Source organism: Tinamus guttatus, unplaced genomic scaffold (assembly GCF_059628265.1).
Source record: "Tinamus guttatus ecotype Peru unplaced genomic scaffold, ASM5962826v1 Tinamus_guttatus_pri_ptg000510l, whole genome shotgun sequence".
In the NCBI taxonomy this organism is placed as follows: domain Eukaryota; kingdom Metazoa; phylum Chordata; class Aves; order Tinamiformes; family Tinamidae; genus Tinamus; species Tinamus guttatus.
In genome coordinates this window covers 120325-141563 of record NW_028289044.1, presented here as the reverse complement: position 1 = coordinate 141563, position 21239 = coordinate 120325, and the positions used below count along the sequence as shown (strand labels likewise).

The 21239-nt window shown below is 39.1% G+C and overlaps 1 protein-coding gene across 1 annotated transcript in view; it reads left to right on the top strand.

The window, feature by feature from the left end:
* RIMS2 (regulating synaptic membrane exocytosis 2) overlaps positions 1–21239 on the top strand; it is a gene marked incomplete at its 3' end in the record, with an annotated part of 276506 nt that overhangs the window by 137196 nt on the left and 118071 nt on the right. The window lies entirely within an intron of this gene.

The window sequence follows — 21239 nt, the reverse complement described above, 5'->3', positions numbered from 1 at the left end:
TTGAGCCTGGTTAGTAGGAGACAAGGAGACAACAGCAATGTATGAATGTAGGAACTGTGTAAACAGCAGGGAGGAAGAAGACCTATTTGGAAGAATCTTTAGAATGTTAAAGTGTGATGAACTTAGTAACTGTCTGCGATTGAATGCTGGTGCAAATTGACCGATGTGCCAAGTTATAGAATGAAATACCTTGGAAATGGTGGAAGCATTAAAAAAAAGCAGCTTCTGAAAAGCATTTTGGGAAACTCTAGAAAATGTACGCTGGGGAAAAATCCTTCATTGTCATGGAAACAATCCGGGAGACTGACAAAGGTTTGCATCTCTAGCTGTGTTTTTGCTGTGCCGTATCTTCTCAGGTGAGGTTGGGAAGGGAGGCCTCTTGGGTTGCTGTTTCTACCTGTCTGTATTGCAGAGTGTAGCAGCGTGTTCCAGTCCTGCGGCTGCACGGTTGTCTCCCCTCAGCATTGAGCAGGAATTCCTGTTTGCAGCACATGAGTGCCTAAATCAAACAGATGGAGTGACAAGCACTAGTAGTGGAACAAATAATATTGCTGCCATCTCTGTTGCTTCCTGCATCATGCCAGCATCACTTCTGTCACATCCTGCTACTTCTCTTTTTCAGTCAAATGCAGACGAATCAAAGAGCCAAAAAAGAATAAATGAATTTTACTTATTTATCTAAATTATCCCTTTTGTGAGGAAAGACCTAATTTTCAGTAAAAGTTTGGACCATGTTTACATGTTACCTTTTACATAAGGTTTAAAGATGGAATGATTTGCTTGGAAGATTCCCCAAAGAATAATAAAGCAGATAGATAAAATATGTGCTTCCTCCCATAGGGTGGAAAATTACTTTGACCTACTGCCAAGCTGTCCAAGCTTCTGTCCAAGCCTCTAAAGCCTCTGTCCAAGCTGCTAAATGTCACTCCACCTGGAATTTACAGATTTCTTGGATAGTAAAAGAGGAAAAGAATTATTTTTTTAGGGTACTTATTGACTATCTCAATACATCCTTGCATAGCAGTATCTCTTCATTCTTTTCATACTGCAATGTGCATTATTTGTGGTAAGTTTCAAATTAATAGAATAAATCGTTTCTCTAGGTAGACTCACTGCATTTATTTTATATTGTTAAGATGGGAGAAAAGAGTAGGACAAGGTGATTACTTTAGCATTATTGCTATTCCCCCACCTCACGTCAACTCTCGTCATGTACTAGTGTCTGCTTTTTCTGCTCTTTTTCTCATACTAAGTATCTAATTTATTTCACTTTTCATTAATAAAGATCCCCAAGATTCCTACAACATGACTGGCAACACCATTTTGCTTGTGTAAGATGCCATATTGCTGCCAGCTTTGACAGTCTGTGTTAGTAGGGTGAAAAAAAGGGCACAATAAAGAGGATAAAGAATAAATTATTTGTTCAGTTCATTTCCATCTGTTCCACCTAGTGCTTATTCTTTGGGTTAATTCAGAGTTCCTTATGCAAAAAAAATTCACACAGAAATTTCAAGAATATTTGGAAAATAATGTTTCCACAAAATAAAATAAAATAATCAGTTTAATATTCTTTCATTTTTTGACTTATCCCAATACCTTATGTAAATTACTATTTTTGGATGAGGAAATCCAAAAATACCTGCCTGGTTTGGATTTTACAAACTGAAGACAATTAACCAATTAATGGTAATTTTAATGAAATTTGGAGTATTCTGAAGAAAGCAGTGTGAGACAAATAAAAAATTAATATATTCATATTGCATATTTAATATAATATACATATTTTAAGTATCATACTTCGCATGAATATGATTTAGATGCACCCAGACTTTGAGTCACTTCTCTAAATGAGATCACTCCATCTTTGTGATGGAAAGTTATTTTATAATACAATGTGTAGTATTTTTAATGATCATATAACTTAAAAAAAAGTTACTAAAGAGTAAATGTTTGTTTATAGAATTAATTCTTTCTGCACCTCCACTTCAGGCAGAGACAGGTCCTTCTACCTAGCTTGGGGGAAGAGTCATGTATATATAAAAGAAATCATTACTCAGTGTGGGAGACAAATGCGATCTCTTTTCGTCCTCTTAATAATTGAAATATCACCTACATAAAAAAGTTTTTTCATTTAAGTATTGTGATTTTTGGTAAAGGGACAGAATTTCTTAGAGAAAGAAGTATGTAAAAGTTAAATGAAGTAATTACCACATAAATAAAACTTTGTGGCCAAAAACATAGAATTGTTGAAATAATAAAAGTATTTTTGAAATATTTTCTAAGTGTTCGGATCCCAAACCTGCAGCAACAGTTGCTTATCTTGATATGCTTTGACTGTAGTAGAATTACTCCTTAGGTAAGTTTGTCATCAGGATAATTCAGTGCAAACGAATTTTGTGTAGTTTGTCAAAAGTGAGCTCCACGCTGTCTCTTCTGCTGAAATTAAAAAAATCAACCCAAAGTATAGTCACATTTTCAAGACTACTAATTTATCATTTCCTCTGCACCAAAGGAAAAAAAAATCACCAAATCACTAAAAATAATAATCAGTACTTATCAGACAAATATTTATTTGTTTAAGAAAATGGTTGCATTAATTTTATTTGTTTAAGGAGTATCCAAAGGAATTTGGCTTATACTTTGAAAAATAAATATGTGTATACCTTATAAATGACACAATTAACAAAAAATGTGCTTAAATATTTAGGTGCCTGTACATAATCTTCTGCGCTTACATTTTTATTAGTGAAGTTGCTTACTTGCCTACAGTTTTGAGAAGGTCCTACCATTTTTATGAAGCCGAACATCTTGTCACCTGTCAATGAACATCTGATATGGTGTGAGATCCCCAAGCGGGGCACGTGGAGGTGAGGAGGTGCTCGGGGACACAGTGACCCTGTGGGCACGTTGCTTTGGAGACAGAGCTTAGTTGTGAGCTTACCCAGAGGGGTCTCCTCTTAGCCTACGTATTCAGGAGCTCTTGGGAGATGAGTAGAGTGACAGACACGTGAGAAAAATACATAGAGGGTAATCAGGGCCAGGAAAAAGCTGGAAAGGAAGCCCTGTGACTTGATGCTCTTGAAGAAGGAGGACATAAATGCAGGGGTGAAGGAAGATGTGAAACCAGAACCTTGGGAAGTGGCTAAGGAGCCAAGGGAGGGACGGCACTGCCAAGGGGCCTGTGCGCGGCTGGTTCCGGGGCTCCTTCGCCTAAGGCATTTTGGGTCTCTCTGACTTCCAGGAGTGCCTGAGCAAGCAATCCTGTGTTACACGGGGGAGGAAGGGTGCTCTGCGCTCTTTCCACTTCATTCTGTGCCATTACGTTATGGCAGGAATGCAAGACAGAGAAAAAATAAATAGGGTAAAGCTGACTGAAGCCTTGCAATGAGAAGTCTGGTTGTAGCTGCCAGAACTGTCCAAGCATCCAATCCAATGCTGTCTTTATATGTCTAGTAATTAGGTTCTTTAGTTTATAAACTATGAGTGTTGCTTCCTGGTGCAACAGTATTTTGAAGAGTGAGCTAGACTTCTAAACCCAAAGAAGCAACTGTCTGCACTAATGTGTGAGCCCTGGGGAAGAGAGTTGCCTTTGCAGTTACTCCTTACTCGGGACCCTGGAGGGAGCCTCTGCAGGCCTCAGTCCCATCTCTTTCTCCTTGACTACACTTTTAGGCAGAGAATTGGAAAGAGAGTGAGATGAGAAATACCAGGAGCTGTGGGATGGTTCTTTGCCACATGTTTTTTGAGCCCTTCTGTTGCTGTGTTGGTTTTGTAGATGCTGAGGAGAGGGCAGGACTTGGTGGCAGTTCCATCTCCAGGTTCCATCCTGAGCAGAGCTCAAGGCTGGACGGATGTTAAAAGAAGGAGCTGGACAATTTTTAAGGATAGGTGATGAGCAAGTTTACACAGCAGTGTAACTATATCAGGCTTCATCACAGCCCTTCGGTATTTTGGTCTGTGAATCCCCATCACATAAAGGAGTTTACGACAGGTTCAGGTGCACACCTCTCTCCAACATTTCCTACCTGCTGACTCGGGTATCCACGATACTATTTCGAGGCGTAGTGAGTTGAAATCTCAGGTGCCTAAACCTTTGCAGTAACTGAGAATTATAAATGATTAACATGGTATTTTGCTTCCTGCTTCATGAGTCACGTACTTAGGAGGCAATCGCCCTCATCGAACCTCATCATGTACTGAGGTTCTTCCAGGTGAGCAATATTTTCTTGCCTTCTCATCCAGACTCTCCTCATCACTGCCATGATAGTGCTCCTATAACAGCCAGCCCTGTTTTCTGCTTTTGAGATCCTGCTTATGAGGTGGAGCAAACAGTTACATGTTGCTCTCTCATTACGTTTTATGGAGATGATAGACTGGTGCACATATGTAGTAAAAGCTGGCAGCAACACATCATTTCTTCTATATATTCATCGCCTCTTAGAGTAAGAAACAAGTAAACAGTTTCAGATCATTTCCTGAAAATGTTTAAAAATTAAAGCTTACAGAATTTCAAGCAACAAAATGCATATTAAAAGCGGTGTGCTGCAGAAAGATACTACTAAAATTGAAAAAATAAAAAGGAGACTTTCAGATGTTGAAAGCCTCTGTATTTAATAATTTATCAGTTAATCAGTTTTACTTTGAAGCACTGATCTTTGTATTCACTGGCTGTGTCAGGAAATGCTGAGGCTCTGATAACTGTATGTAAGATGTAATCAGACATCTTAACTGTTGATATGTGCTGCATAGAATTTGCTTGATAGATATGTTAAGAAGCACCTTGGAGATGCACAGAATATCCCAGGTTTCTAATGCAGAAAGACTGAGGGGAGAAAAGGAAAATGAAATTATTTCATAATACTGAGATAATTCCATTTTTATGAGCAAATGAGTTCACTGTTTTGCCTTAAAAATGTCAGCAGATCATAGTCATAACTCGAGGGCATTTTGCTCTCTTCACTCTTGCTCTGTCTGTGCTATTTAGAGAGCTCAAAGGTATCCTGAATTGCCAGCAGAATCTCTGTCTAGGGATTTTCACAGCTAGTGATGTTACCAGAGGAGTTTAAAGACATTTGTGTAGACTTTAAACTGTAATTTTACTTTCTGGATTATCAGCAATTTTTTTCCTGCTTTTCAGCTCTATCCTTTAGCATGGTAAGTTAAGGCTCAGACGAGAGTGAAAATGCAGCCGTGTTTACCCTTCCTCTGCACAGTGGCTTAGGAGCCCCGGGCAGGCGGGATGGTGGGATGGGACAAGGGCCATCGGTGAGAGTGTGAAAGAGCCTTTGACCTGGGGCACATGAGACGCAGTGTTGGCAGAGACAGTGTGAGAGGTGGGACTGATGTAGATAATTTCACTGAAAGGTGATCGTGTGCACAGTGTACCTGGCACAGGCTTTCAGTCCATAATCAAACATGTTTTTGATGGAGTCATGTTTGAGATCCTTTCTGTAGACCAAAAGCAGCCCATGCTCACATGGTATTATCGTCAGTTAGGTATTGCTGGTGACAAGCTAAGTATCAACAACAAAAAGGCTTATTGCGCACATTTGTTTCCTACTTTACTATTACTTTGTTTACACAATTAGATAATTGTATGAAAACTATTATACTTAGTCTGAGTTGTACTGTACACATTAAGTACATACACGTTGAGTGTACTGTGTTTAAAAGAAGTGGTAAGGCTCTGCAGGGACTTTGTGCAAGTCTAGGAAGAGGAAAAGAAGCAGGAATATCCAACACAGTCTGAAGCAGAAAATGCTTATAAAGTGTCCAGCTGGCCTCAGAACGGCAAAGGCAGTGGAGTCAGCCCAGGGGATGGGAAATGGTGGGGTCATGAAAGGAGTAGGAGAAACAGGGAATAATTATGAGGCTCTTTCCTTGTCTTTGGAAGAGTCCTCCAGTTGGGGGCTTGAGAAGAGGGAAAAAAATTTGGTCGTCTTTTCCCTTGCATGTTACTTACTGGGTTATCATGGTTAAATTTTATACCTCAACAGGGAGAAAGATCTGACCAGGCTCAAGCAGGACTAGAGGTGGAGTACAGTTTGGAGCAACGACCTGAGTCTATGGAAAATACTGCTGGCATTCCCGTGTTCGCTTGTGTGTGTGTGACACCCCCAGAGCTGACCTAGGGCAGAGGTAGAACTGTAAGGAAGCCTAGGTAGAAAGCTACTAAGGAGCAGTGAGAGTTGCAGGTGGGTGAGTTTCTAATGGCTTTGCAACTCAATACCAGAGACAACAAGCTCTGTGTTTCATAACTTAATCTTTCATTCAGGCAAAATGTTCTCTTTCAGATAAGTGTGAATATAAATCAAGTATGATCACGTTTGACCACATGGGAGATAAGTGTGAAAGACATTTGTCACATCATTAACTGGATCCAAAAGAAGGTTCACTCTGGGGAAGAACTTGAGAAAGTTCCACAGTGGACATCCAAAGTCAGGAAAACTTAAAGTCTTAAAACATGGATTTTATTAAAAGAGAGTGGAATATTTGCTTGCCTAGAGAAAAGTTCTTTCTAGCCTCTTATACAAAGAGGCAATAAACTACCTTTGCTGTAAGGAAAGAGATATCTCAGACAGGAAAATTGTAGAAGTTTCCTTTTACAATTGGAGGACTTCTCATCGTAAACCATAGGTGAAGGGTTTTCTGAAACATATTTTAGCTCAAAATGCAACTTGTGATCTTGATGAAAGAAATCTGCTGGTCAGTGTAATCTGGGTGGCTATGCTGGATAATAAGAATGTTTCCTTTTGAACTTAATTTGTAAAGTAACTAAAGAAAAAGTGGAGGAGAAAATCTATGTAGGTAAAATAGGCCATATGACAAAGATCTGGGATGAAGGGGAGTAACCGAAGCTGGACTATGGCTAAGGAAGTGAGTGTGCAAGTAGAGGTAAAATTGTGCTTTTATGGAAAATGTTAGAGAAAGGGAGAGTAGAAGCTTGCAGAGAAGTAGGCTGCCGACTCAACAAAACAGGACATAGGTGTGAATATGTCAAGGTTCAAGGTCAAGTGCTGGATCATTTCTTTACAGGTTATTTCCCTGTGAAACAGCCTTGCTGTTTAATGTCTTGCCTTTAATTAAACAGATTGCTGAGTTCTTGAGAATTTTGCTTTCATTTGGAATCTATTAATATGCTTTTTGGTGGCTGTAGTCGCTGAAGAGAAAATGCTCTAATTCAACCAAAAGTTCCATTGCCATCATTTCACTTAATATTGAGTATAATTTTTGTGTAAGAGCATTAGTTGTTGTTCAAAAGAAAGATTTAAATGTGGCGCTGCCGTCCCCGAGAGTTTAAATGATATCTAACTTCTTCTAGCTTAAGATGACATATGTACTACTGTGTGTTTTGTATTATATGTATTGCGTGCCTTATGTTCAATTTAGGCTGTCAAAATAGCTGGAGGGGATGTGATTTTTGTGCGTTTGAAGAAGCTGGCACAGGGAGTGAACATTGCTGATTCACCAGTCCAGCCAAAGGTAGTGGCTTTCTATGGTGCTCATCAAAATATTGATGATGATTCTCATCTATCTGTGTGCTTAGCAATTCATATTATAAATGTTGAGACTGAATGGATTTATGGCTTAACTAATATATCTATTATTGAGAAAACACGCACTTTTCACTTAATAGTTTTCATAAAAACGTATTATAATTTTTGAAAATCCTTCCAGTTCTGAGTGCTTTGTTTTAGAGGAATACCCCTCTTCACTTATTTACCACTTAGTTATCACTTACTTCACAGTAAGTTACCATATTAGACCTCATTCTTCTTTTTCCTAAATTGAAAAGCTACCTATAATGAAATCCATTTCGCATTTGATAAGCTAAGTAGACTGAATTAACTGAATCTTTGTTATCTGATATATTCCCAGTCATTTAACCATTTTTGTGAGTATGTACTTTATGGAGCTCAGGTAGCAAACCTGGACATAATCTTAAGAGGCAGTTGCAATCCATATAACTTTATGGCAGTAACAGGTGTAGTATAACTCAAGTAATAAGTTCAGTTTCCTCAGTTCCTTATTTTTACCCTGAGGAGTTGTATTAACCTCTCTTTTCAGACCCTTTCTTGAAGATCGTCGGAATCTTCAGTCCTCCTGATAGGGCTCAACTGCTTTTTCCTCACTGTGTGACTTTACACTTAGCTGTAGGGAAATATCTTTTTGGCTCTTCTGGAAACAGCTCTTGGCACCCCTTCATTTGTTTGAGACATCCCTTGTGCTTCAAGATCGTGAAAATTGCTGTTAACAGTGTGACACTTTTTAAACTCCTGGGTATAAACCTGTAAAGTCTCGATCACTTAGAGATGTGAAACAGTCATTAATAAAATCAGACTTTTCCTTAGTTGCTGAAGGAATGGGAATTATTATATGATCATCACTACCTAGTATCAATATATCATGTGGCTTCCTTCCAGACCACAGAAGAAAAATGCTTACCAAGCACTGCTGCCTATCAAGTGAATTTTTTACCATTTTCATTTCATAGTGGACACATATTATTGAAATTGTAAAAATACTTGTGCTTTTTTTTTGTCCTCATCTCATCAGACAAGAGATTTTCCTTATATGTTTTTGTTTCCAGTATCAGATTGCTGTTAACGTCTAACTTTATGTTAATCATTCTCAGCTTTCTCTTTTTCTCTTGTTGTGTTTGTGTAACTGCTTTCATACCACATAGCTTAGTTTTTCTGGATAGCTGCTAAAATGTTCTGAAGAGCACTCAATCAGCATTTCCACTTTTCAGTTTACATTTCTTGTTCCTCATTTGATTTGGATCTGTGTTTTCAGCTTCGTGGCACAGATTTTAGAGCCTCTTTTATGTATATTACAGATTTGGGTTTGACTATGCATCATATAACAAATAAAGTAAATGTGTCTGTGTTGATGCAGTATTTTTTTTTTCATAATTCAACTGGCACAAATTGTATTTAAACATTTTAGGGACATTTTGCCATAGATAGCCTGAGATGTATGTGGCATATATGCTTATATTAATGTCTCTCCGTAATGGAGCACCTTTGTTTTCCACGTTATAGGTGGCCTTAGTGACCTGTTAGCTCAGCGTGACCAGGCGTGTTGGGGCTGGATTGGAGTGGTGCAGCTGATGGCCTGTGTGGGACACAAAGTACAGGAATCCTACGTGATGCTCACGGGGGCCTGGGAAATTATAGCAAACACACCAAATGTCATGTGTTTTATCTCTTAGGACAGTGATTTACAAGTGTTCGAGATAATTTCCTTGAAAGTTCTTCTGTGATGAGAAGGAAGGGAAAGGAACTTCTCTGGGGGACTCTGTTAGTGATGTGAACTACCTGACCTCCATTTAGTGACAGGAATTAGGTAGAAATTGGATGAGTAAATGAGCTTGCTTAGAGATGGCACATAAGTATATGCTGTAGATCATTCCTGCTAGCAAGATTTGGTTAAGTTCTTGAGTAATTTTCTTCACTAACAGCTTGGATACACTTGCTGACAGCTTTCATGTCTCCAAAAGACTTTTCCTATGACTATTTACTAGTGAGAACACCAGTGCTTACAGGTGCTTTAAATGACGTAGATTAAAAGGCAAAGGGAAGCACTATTTGAATCTCTAAAGCTTTGTTCCTTTGCACAATTATTAGTTAAAGCTGCCTCCTTATAGCCATAATGAGATCTGGGAGATCGGTAGAAAAATTAAGGTCCCTAATGGTTTACTGTAGAGCATAGGAACTATAGTTGGAATGGCCCTTAGGTCTCTTTCTGACTCACACCCCAGGTGTTCACACACTTTCAGTCAGCCAGAGGATTTCTTTTTGTTTTTGGTTTTTTTTCCCCTTTAAGTTCCTGCCCTTTCATAAAACAAACAAGCAAACAAAATCCCTACCCAAAGCTTTGCGTTCATTCCCGTAATGCGGAAGGGGCTCCCGTTGAGGGAGATGTGCAGGGGCGATGCCATGTAAAGGTTAGGAATGCTTGGGGAATATTGGACCTGGCCAAGCAGGGCTATGGGCACACTTACCTGAGGTGCATGCTGTGGTGAAGCCTACAGAGCAGTTCTTTGCAGCTGAATTCAGCCATGTGCTGAATGTGCTCACTCCGAGTGAACGTTTCTGATTTTGAATAAGCACTTCTCGGCTCTTCCTGGCTGCTAATCACTGACTTCCCATTTTCAGAAATGTTTAAAGGTTCTCCAGGGAGAACGTGTATCCCTCGAAAGAGCATCAGGTGACAGGTACTAGAATCACTTAGTCCAACCACTTATACTGCAGGCAAATGTGCAAATAGATGCTTAATTTTGAGAGGTTTGCTGCTTGTCATTTTTTCTTTTATGCTATTACAGCGAAGGATTTCCGAAAAAGGATGGGAAGAGCTAAGAGCTGTACCAGTATCTCACATTTTTACAATAGGAGCAACACCCATAGATGAAAATGCCAAGTGACCTTAAAAAAGTAAGCCATACTTCATGCTCCAGAGAAAGACAGAAAATCAGGCACTGCCTGTCTGACTTAGCTAAAATTCCTTTTTGACCTCAAATGTGTCAATTAGTCTAATCATGAAAGGGTAGGGAATATGCAACAACCAAACAGCTGAGATTTTTTTCATACCATCTGGAGCATGCTTGTCCTCCTCGCAAAAATCTGTTGCTAGCTAGAGCCAAATTCTCACACATCAGTGAAAACTTAAGTCTAACAAACCTAAAATCAAATCAGGCGTCTAGAGAAAGAGGAATGTGCACGTGAGTGGTAGAAGCCTTAAAGCACGAGCTTTCTTGTTAAAAGAAAAGTTGGTGTAATGAGCAGGATACAAGATTTTTGTCAGCATTTCCTTATATATGCTCGTTTGCATAGACTTCTGTGTGCTTAAATTTCTAGATACTGATCAAGTGACAGCTTGTTTGTAACAACTGTGTCTGCCTTTGAGCAGTGAAGGCTTTATGCCTGCAGTTCCCTGTTTGGAAAGCCATCACAGAAAAGGCCTTTATAGATGATTGTACCTTTAAGTTTTGAGTCCTGGTTTATTCATGAGCATCTCATCTTGTGCCAGCATTATTCTGTAACTTAAATTGTTATTAGTTGCATACATAGACTCCTAATATTCCCTTCAGCTTATGTTTTGCATAGTTAAGTATTTTAACATCAGTTTTTAGGGAAACTGTCCATTTTCCTAATCATTGCAAAAGTTCTTCTGTCTGATGTACTTTTTTTTTTTTAAGGTATCTGACTGTTACTTTGTGCAGTCTTAGAGTGTCTCATACCATGATACTAACACTTCTTTATGTTGCTGAAAGTGTGGTTTTGGTTAATCCTAAAATCACATTTGCCTTTTTCACCATGTCACACGCTTGTGTCATACTTACAGTCATGCTGTGATTGCCATTGCATGTATCTTGCAATTAATTTAGAAACATCCTTCCTTTCCTCTTCTGTCGCCCTTGGTCAAGGACCACATGCTTGTGACAAAAGTTTCTGCTTTTGAGCAGGAAAGCATTTTTTACTGTTAAACATTCTTCCATTTATGCTACTGTGGGTAGGTTTTGTATGTCTGGAAACTCAAATTCAGATGAGGAGCACAAATGTTTATGGACTGCACATTTTCCTTTTTTTTTTTTTTTTTTTAAATTTCTGGCATATACTATATAACAGCTTTTAGGAGTAGCTTCAAAGATCCTGATCAGATTTGTTGTCAAATGGTAGGTGTTTTGTTTTGTTTTGTTCCAGCCAGAATGGATATTGTAGTTTTCCATTTCAAAATCTGCAGGATGTTTTCTACTTTTTCTCCACAACTGAAAAGTCTGGAAGGTCACTTTGTGAGAAAACTATGCTTTTTTAACAAGAGAGCTGAGATTCCTCTGATGTACTGTGAAGCTCTACTAAGTAATGTTCAGCCTGGATGAATCTTCATAGGAAACAGTGAGTCCACCAGTGACCGGAGGGAAAACACGGTCAGCTACACATAGAACTCACCATCTGCTGCTGCAGTGGCCAGAAGATTTACTAGAAATCCCTGAGAAAATACAACTTTTTATGACTCCTTAGAGCAGGGCAAATAGAGCAAATATTTATGTTCTATAGTCGTGCCACTGTGTAATACAAAAATCTGATTCCTCGTTCCTTTTGCATCACCACCTCTGTGCGCTGCGTTCTGTTGCCTCATTGTTTCTCTTAACCCAGTTTGTCTTTTGGCATCCACAACCTGTGATAGAGGCTCAGTAGAGAAAGTGTTTCCTTTTTTCCGCTTCCAAAACAGAAAATTTCACCACGTGCGTGTAGTTTTGTGAGAGATAATTAGTAATTAGTAATTCCTATTTCCTTTTTGCTTCCATGCATGATTTCATGGATTTCCCTCGTCAGTCTTTGCTACTTCTTTGCAATGTTTAAAAGCATTTTTACTACAATTCTGAGCCCTCCTGAGCACAGAGGTGATGTTTCCGAGAACTGTCCACCATGCCTGGGTTGTTTGAGTGAACAGAGAATCGATGGTCTCTTTACAATGTTGTGTCCATCAGTTAACATTCCCTCCATCCTGCGACATCGTGTTCTAAGGATCGTTTAAACTCCAGTCATTTCAACGTGTAATGCAATGGAAAGAGATAGATAGGAAGAAAAGCACATAGTTTTTCTAAGTGCTTCTCTCATCCTTCAGATGCAGTCCCCAATCCTTTAGCATAAGGGCTGCTTTGAGGTCCATTATTCTTGCTACTCTACGTACTCAACTGCCTTAATCTACTGTAACAGCCTAATTCAACTTGTCCGAGATCAACAGAAAGTCTCCCACCGATTTCACTGCCAACTGGATTAGACCCTATGGTTATTTCTCCAGCATCTATTACGTTTCTCCATCTTATTCATTACTTTGGTAATTTCAAATATCCCAAAGGAATTCCAGCTTCATTTGTCTGGTTGCTGACTCTAGTATTTGCATCGATTTAAAGCCAATAAAAATATGTAGGGAAACGAGATAGGATATGTGGTTTGGATCTTCAGAATTCTGACATGTAAGCTTGGCAAATTCAATCTTACATCCACCTTAAATGTCTGATACAATAAGAGAAATGACAAAAGGAAAGGTCTGTAACCATATAGATTAAAGTAAAACAAGCAGCAATAATTATTTTGAAAATAGGGAGGATAGATGTTGCTTAATACTTTATTTGAGAAAATCATGTAGGTAGGTGAAGACGATGCTACTTAACTGTGGTCCGCTAAAGCATTCAATCTGGTCTCCTAGCATGCCCTACTGTATTTCAAATTGATTTCAATATAAGCACGAGTGCATGTGTTGAAAAGAGGCTGAAGGGCTCCGTAGTGCAGGTTGGGGTAAATGGTGCTGCTCCAGGCGGGAGGTGTGACCGGGATTTGTGTGAGGAACAAACGTCGTGTTCCTTAAGCGCTTTGCTGGTGCTCACGGAGGGTTATCGCTAACACTGGAGCAGAAGGGAAGGAAGGGTCAAGAGGATGAGGTCTGGAAACACCCCATGTGTAATGAGATGGGTAGGACGAAATAGCACTGAGAGCTCCCACCCCAGAGCCACCATTCACCATCCCTTTGGGTGCAGGTCCTTGAATGGCTTCTTAGGGCATCGTAGGGACAAAAGAAACAAACAGCATCAGAGACAAGCTGCAAACACAGAGAGCAGTGAGGTGGTTTGATCTTCACTCTTGCAACCCACCTTTACATTACAGGAATTCTGTTTACTGTAGTGAAATTACACTATTGAAAATAAATGGAGAATCAAGTTCATATTGTCTCATGCATCTTTATATATATAAATATATAAAATGATTACTTAAAATCTATATGCCAAATTTTGTGTTTTTAGTTGTTTAATTCATTAATTATGCTTCTGTACAGTATCTAGACTTTAACTTTTTTTTTTCTTTTAAATAAAAATTAGAGATTAGAGATTCAGCCAGATTACAAACTGGATTTTTGCTAGTTGCTACGGCTTCTATTTTTACACCCAGTGCCCTTAAACATCTACACCGACTGCCTTTGAAGGCTGTGTAATTAGCTCCCATAGGCGGCTTCAGCTTTTGTTTGAAGCTTCATTTAGGAGAAATTCCCTCGTGTAGGATTGTGGGTTTTTTTTTTTTTAAAAATTCATTTTCCTGGCTGAATTTTGTACATACAAAATACATACATGGCTATAATATGCATTTCTTACCTTCTACTATAACTGTTCTTTTCTAACTGCTGACAGACTCGTGATGCTTGTTTCTCATAAATGAACCTGGAAAATCTCTTAAAAGAACCTGATAAACTGATCCCCACTTACTGAACTATTATTTCTGGGAACTAAATTTTTAAATGGGACCACACTGCAAATTAATTAGTTTATCATATTTTCTGCTTGATAACGTATTTTGTAGCCTCTAGCTTGAGTGTGGGCATTTCTGCACATTTCTACACATAATTACATTTTTTGTCGTTTATATTTTTGGCTTCAAAGTGATTTTTTCACTTGACAGTTCCCAGTATGAAGGACAAAAGGCATTAAAGATAATTCATGAAGACATTTTACTTTGCTCACGTTATTTTTGAATAGCTGAATGGTTGAATAGACATTTTATCTGAGGCACAGGTATGCTAAGCTAAAATATTTATGTAATATAGTGTAGGATGTAGAATAGCATAATAGAGGATACAGTGTAATATTCCACTGCTAAAAATGTGGATTTTTTTTTCCTCCTTATAGAATAAGGGGGATTTTATTCAAGTTTTGGCTATTTTTTTTTTCTGTGGATTGCTGTGCAGTGAATTAACACTTCTAGTAACGTGAAAAGACATCTTGCAGATGCTAAAGTTTTAGCTGAAACTAGTGATGTTTTCAGATGAAAAGCTGACTGAGGATGCAGTGAGGTGTTACGACAGCTGATAAACTGTTGAGAATGATCAGAATGCAAAATATTTCAGATTTGATTATACTGTAGTTACAAGTTTTTCCTAGTTTGGAGTGGTGGGTTATTTGAACAACTAATCTGGATGTACTCCATTTAAATCAGACTATACTTTATTTGCTAATGAATAAAATTGAATTATATCACCAAAACGTGTAATATATTCGAAGTACAATGGTTTCAGTAACTGAATTATGGACCATTGTACATACTGCAAGGGTGACCTGCAAGCGTTGAGCCTTCATTTGTCTTTTTTACGAAAAAAAATTAACAATTAAATTTCTCTATTCTGAATTTAATATCACAGATGGAATACGATGAAGTTTTAATTTTCATTGTCAATTTACTTTTACATAAAAATGCAAATTGCCTTTAATGCATATTATCTTTTTCTATTGTTGAAGTCTACAGGCAAATAATTTAAGGGTAGATTTTCACTGGAGATGGAGAAAAGCAGGCTGACCTAGGCTATTCCCCAGCTTTTTTAGTATGTGGATGTGAAAGTAGGTCCTTAGATAAGTTCCCATATTAACATTCTGAAGCAAATTTGGAGTTTGAGGGCAGATGCAAGAAGGCAGTAATTGAGTTACAGGAAAAAGTCCTTTTGGAACTCGAGTACTGCTGGAGTTCCCTAACGTGAGGGCATCCAAGTTAGTTAGGGAAGAGAGGGCCACGGTCTAATTTAAGCACCGTATTTTTGCATTATTCTGTTCCTGTCAGATGAAAAAAGGGAAAATGCAGGAAGCAAGTTAGTATTCTGGTCAGGCCGAGATCACTGCACCATCTCTTCTGATTAGTATAGCGTATATTGCTTCACAGTATTCCGGCTGGAAAAGTTAGAATGAAAGTCAAAAATGTAAAGATTACATGAAAAAATGCATTTATTTAAAATACAAGGATTGATAATAATATTTTCCTTCTGTTTATAATAGTACTTTTAAAGGTAAGTAAAAACAAGTTGATATTCTGTTTTCCAGTGAAATTAACTGGGTTAAAAGGAATATTAAAAATACACTAAATGATCTGCTTTGGAGTGATGTGATTTTGGAGTGACATGGTTTAGCTGTGGAGAGGGAAGAAGCTGATTTTTAGGGTTTTGGACATGCACAATTTCGGTATAGCTGCTGCAGCAACAAATCAAAGTGAAAACCAAGTGGAAGTTTAAAAATTTTGATTTAAGTAAGTGAATTGCCTCGGAGGGTGTTAGGAGGTCACAATTTGGGCTTTTTCGTGGCAGCATCACAGCCAGAAGGTTTGTAAACATCTTGCAGTTGTTTCCCTAGCCACATTGCAGGACACCCCATGATACTAAACACACTTCAACAGAGAGATGGGAGGTGCCTCTCATGCATTGCAGATGTCCATTGAAGAGCTGGTGCTGCAAATCCAATAAGGGTCCAATAACTAATCTTGATACAACTGTGAATCACTTTTTGGCTCACCTTAACGCCTAAACTTGGTACAACTTCTTGACGAAGACATTCAAGTTCTGGAAAAGTTCCCTGTTAGAGAATGGGGCTTTCATTCTGCTGCAAAAGGTACCTGCTCAAGGCAGCAGGTAATGAGTGATCCCTCAATCTTTCCCAGAAAAAAAATTAGTTCATATTTCACTGTAGTTACTCAGATGAAATGTAAAATGGTAATATGCTTCTATTGGGTAGCATTGAAATAAATGTAGCTCTTGTGTATTTACTGAAAGTGTTCTGCTGGAGCGGCTTTTGTACTTGCAATTGTAACATGGTACTTCTGCATACTATTTAAAAATGCGTGTTTAGAGAAAAAACTCACGTGATCGAAAACCATTGACTTTTTACATATATTCCTGTGGTTTGCTCTGCCATAGCAATGTGACAAAACACAAAGCACAGTCTTCTATTTCAACAAAAATCTGGATTTTTCCATAAAACTGTGATAAAATATGCTTAATTTTAAATTTATCTAATCCGGTATCAGTAAATTGTCAAGGTAATCTAGAATGTTCACATACTGATACTCCTCTGAGCATCATTTATGGCTAACTTCCACTTGCATGAATAGAATAACTTTAATATTTTCAGAGGGAACCTCCTGCTCCTATTTCAAGATGAGAAAGAAAAAAAAAAGAGTAAATTATGAAAAATTATTTTATTAAATATCTACTTAAAAATCAGAACATTCCAGGAACATTTAACAATACTCAATTTCTTTTAAGTTTACAAAGTATCTTCAGTCTTATGGCCATTTCAAGTGAAGTTTCATGAATCTTTAGTAAAAAATGTAGCAATTCAGAAGCCATAAATTCATCTTAGTATGGACTAAAAAGACACATTTTCTGATTAAAAACATTAACATCTGTTCCGTGAAAACAACTTTTTAATTAATCCTTCAGTCTTCCCTGATGTTTCAGTTATTCTAGATCACCTTCTTGCCAAAAGCTCTCTACGATCTTTTGAAAAAAATATTTGAAATTCTTTTGGAAAAATAAACCAAAACCAACCAAGAAATTACCAAGAGGAAAGGCCTTTCATCAAGATCCTGCTTTCAAGGTCTGAGTCAGTCCCCCTTAAGTTCGCGTTGGACCTTTGGCAGACGATGTCAGCATCCTGCTTGGGGCCTACAGAGAAGAGACCGAGAGAAGAGACACTGGGGACAGTGTGAGTTAGGTAGAAACAGGAGGCAGGAAAGAAACACTGGAACAGAAACCAGGGGAGGGCTCAGATCCAGCAGGTCGAGGGAGGGGATCCTGCCCCTCTACTCAGCCCTGGTGAGGCCACATCTGGAGTACTGTGTCCAGTTCTGGGCTCCACAGGACAAGAGGGATGTGGAGCTGCTGGAGAGAGTCCAGCGCAGGGCCACAAGGATGATCAGGGGCCTGGAACATCTGCCCTATGAGGAGAGGCTGAGGGAGCTGGGCCTGTTCAGCCTGGAGAAGAGAAGGCTGAGAGGGGATCTGATCAGTGTCTGTAAGTACCTCAAGGGAGGCAGTGAGGAGGATGGTGCTGGCCTCTCTTCACTGGTGGCCACTGACAGAACTAGAGGAAATGGCCAGAAACTGAAACACCAAAAGTTCCACAGGAACTTAAGGAAACATTTCTTATCAGTGAGGGTGCCAGAGCACTGGAACAGGCTGCCCAGAGAGGTTGTGGAGTCTCCTTCTCTGGAGATCTTCAAACCCGCTTGGACGCAGTCCTGTGCCACGTGCTCTAGGTGACCCTGCGTGTGCAGGGGGTTGGACTAGATGATCTCTAGAGGTCCCTTCCAACCTTAAGCATTCTGTGATTCCGTTGCGTCTGAGAGGGAGCGATGCCCGTCTTAATTCTACATATTTTAGTGCACAAAGAGATATTGCTGAGATAATGGTGAAGCAAAAATACAGTGTATTTTCTCAAACAAAGTTCTTGTTCCACAGTAGATTTTTATACATTTCTCTAAGGCTGTAATCAGTCTTAAGAGACATAAGAGAAGAGTTAAAGGCACATGATAGATAGGAGCCAAATGCATTTTAATACTATTGGCATGCTCTTTCAGACTAGATTCCCTGGGTTAATGTAAGGACTGTTGATGTTTGGAAGAACCAGTTTTTCTGAGTCTCTGATATGGTGAGTGTAATTCAAATGATAAAATGTACTGATTTCAAAAGTTTTTATAATTAGGGTTTTTGGTAATCTTGTTCTTGATTGTTTGCTCTGGTTTTACTCCAGATCTTTCAGCTATCAAAATTGTTGTCTCATCATTTTAGTGCAACTTGGTTAAAATGAGAAAATCTCTGGAGCTATTTAGCATCTCGCATGTTTTCTCCTTTCGTTGGACAGCATTTTCAAGTTTGAGTATTCAGGCCTTGAAGGCTTTCCAGTTTTCCTGTTTACTTCCAATCTTCTTCATTTACTGAATTTGGGCTTTTTCTTGATGTGAATGGCACTTTTGGTGTTCCTTGGTTTGGATTTGTCTCCCATCGCTTTACAAATCTGAAGTTCATGTAGTATTTCCGGAAATTTCCGTACGTGAATGTATGATTCCTCTGATTTCTCACAAAGCAATGTCCAGAAGAGCTGCAAACACTGGTTTGTAGCCAAGAGGACGCTGATGGGCTATTGATGCTGCACGCAGTGTGCTCTGGTGGGTGATGTTCCTAAAAGCCGACGTCCGCCCGTCGCTTGTCTCGCCTGGCTCTCCCCGTAGCCCACGCTGAGCCGCGTTTCTCTGGGCCTGGATCAGGGCACCTAAATTCGTGTCCTGCTCCGAGTCACCCGTTGGAGCCACCCGCCCATCACCGCTGAGCGCAGAGGAGGCCCAGGGTTCTCTGAGCTCACCCTGGGGTTGGAATTCCCTCCTGGAAGTGCCCGGGAAAAACGCAAGAATTGCCAAGTCCACCCAAGTCAGTGTGTACCCGCTAAGGAATATGCCTGAGGTGTATTCCTTTTATATATGCCCTAGGCATATTCTTTAATAGACCTCAGTAGGCTCCTGTCCCTTACTGTGTAGCAATAGTTAATGTTGAATTATTTTTTCTTTTAGTGAGCTGTGTCATGGTAATGCAACATGGCAGATAAAATGTGTTGATTTCAGTGTAAGATAAAGTGATATGTTGATTTTTAATGTATGGTACAGAAAGATATGGTTTGTGCTACATCTGTTACTTAATTTTATAGTTTTTATTTTTTCTACATATGCAGAGTTTCATATGCATAGCTATGCATATTAACAGCCAATGAATTAAGCATCTAAGTGTTCTAATGTCACTTGACAACAAAATATAAATTCAAGTATTTTTAAAAGGAATAGGAATGACTGGATTAACGTATTATGAGGCCCAGTGAGCAAAGTCCTATGTAAAACCATTCTCCTTTCTTTGTTACCAATGATAGAATTTAATTTACAATTCTAGATATGTAGTGCATTTGAGAAGAAAAAACCTATTACTTATGTTGAACTTTTTAATCATATATAATAAACCCTGGGTTGTATGTTTTCTCTAAGAGCTGCTCTCTGGGGATTAGTACATGCATTTAAAGGATGCACTTTCCTTAGGAAGGCTTATAGAAGCGCCGCTCGTTTTGGCAGCGTCGCATGAGTCATTTTTTGATAGATTTGGAGCATCTTGATTCCGCGTGGCGGTGTCTGTGAGTCAGCAGGAGCGAGCGGCTTGTGGCCCTCAGCCCCTTGACAAGGAAAGGCCATGTCAACCCGCAATTCCCGCCGGGAACGTCCCCGCCGGAGCCCGCGGCAGCGCCGGGGCCGCCGGGACGGTGCTGGCGCGCGGCGGGGAGCGGGGCCGCGAGGTGACGGGGCGTCCGCGCGCCCGAGCGATGCAGCCCACAGAGTCCCGGGGCTCCCAGGTAAGCAGGCGCTCCCGGTCGACTTTTTCCCTCCTTATGATTATTCCTCCAAACGGGAAAACTGGGTACGTCTCCATATACGAAAAAGAATTAAAGTGATTGTATGCAGAAGTGATGACTGCAGAAGCCAGCTGTAAAAAACGGATTTCTAATCTTTTCTTATCCTTCGCTCTTAAAAATAAACTACCGGAAAAGTCTGTCCACCTCTTCCTGTCATTTTTTTCTCCCGAATCTGCAGTGTAGCAGTATGCAGATAAATTAAATATTTCTTATTACAGACAGAAGTGCAAGAACTTGGTGAATTTTGACCCATTCAGAACTACTGCATAATCTCTAATGGCTCTTAGTGGTATAACATTAGTTTTCAAAGACCACAGCCTCTTTTTGAGATTCTGTGGTCATCCTTAACATTTTTGGAATATAATATTCCTGAATAATTGATGCAGTGCTTTGGGTGCCTGTGCTTTAGAAAGTAAATCCAAAGCATACAGCCTGTATGTTACTAAGTTTTTTTCTCTGATAACTTTATTTTCATGCCTTGAAAATACTTTTCATGACTTGACGGTGTGAGAACTCTGCAGAAACCCTGTGTGTTTTTACAGGACATGGAATTCTCTGAAAAATCTCTGAATAGAGATTTTTCTAGCTCTGACTACATTTTGACATTGTTTCTTTGGCAGTTAATTAAATTTCTTAAGCCTGGTCACAAATGCAGACCGAGGCATAGAATTTTTGTGATGTATCCAGTGGGGCTGCATTGCATATTTTGAATTGGTTAGCTGCTTCCTATTTTGAAAAGATTCCATGGGAGAGCTTGTCTTTGTAATACTAAGTTTGCAGTTACATTTTGTGTATTCAGTGACCCGGGATTTTGTAGCATTTCATATGAGCCATAAGAGAAAACTAACAAAGACTAAATGCATGAGTCATTATTTGCTGGAAAAATCTTGTATTCCCTCTTTTTCTTTTAGTCTCTCTCAAAGTAAACATTTTTTACATACATGTTTTCTGTTTTGCAGGGATTGAAGGTTTTTCTAGG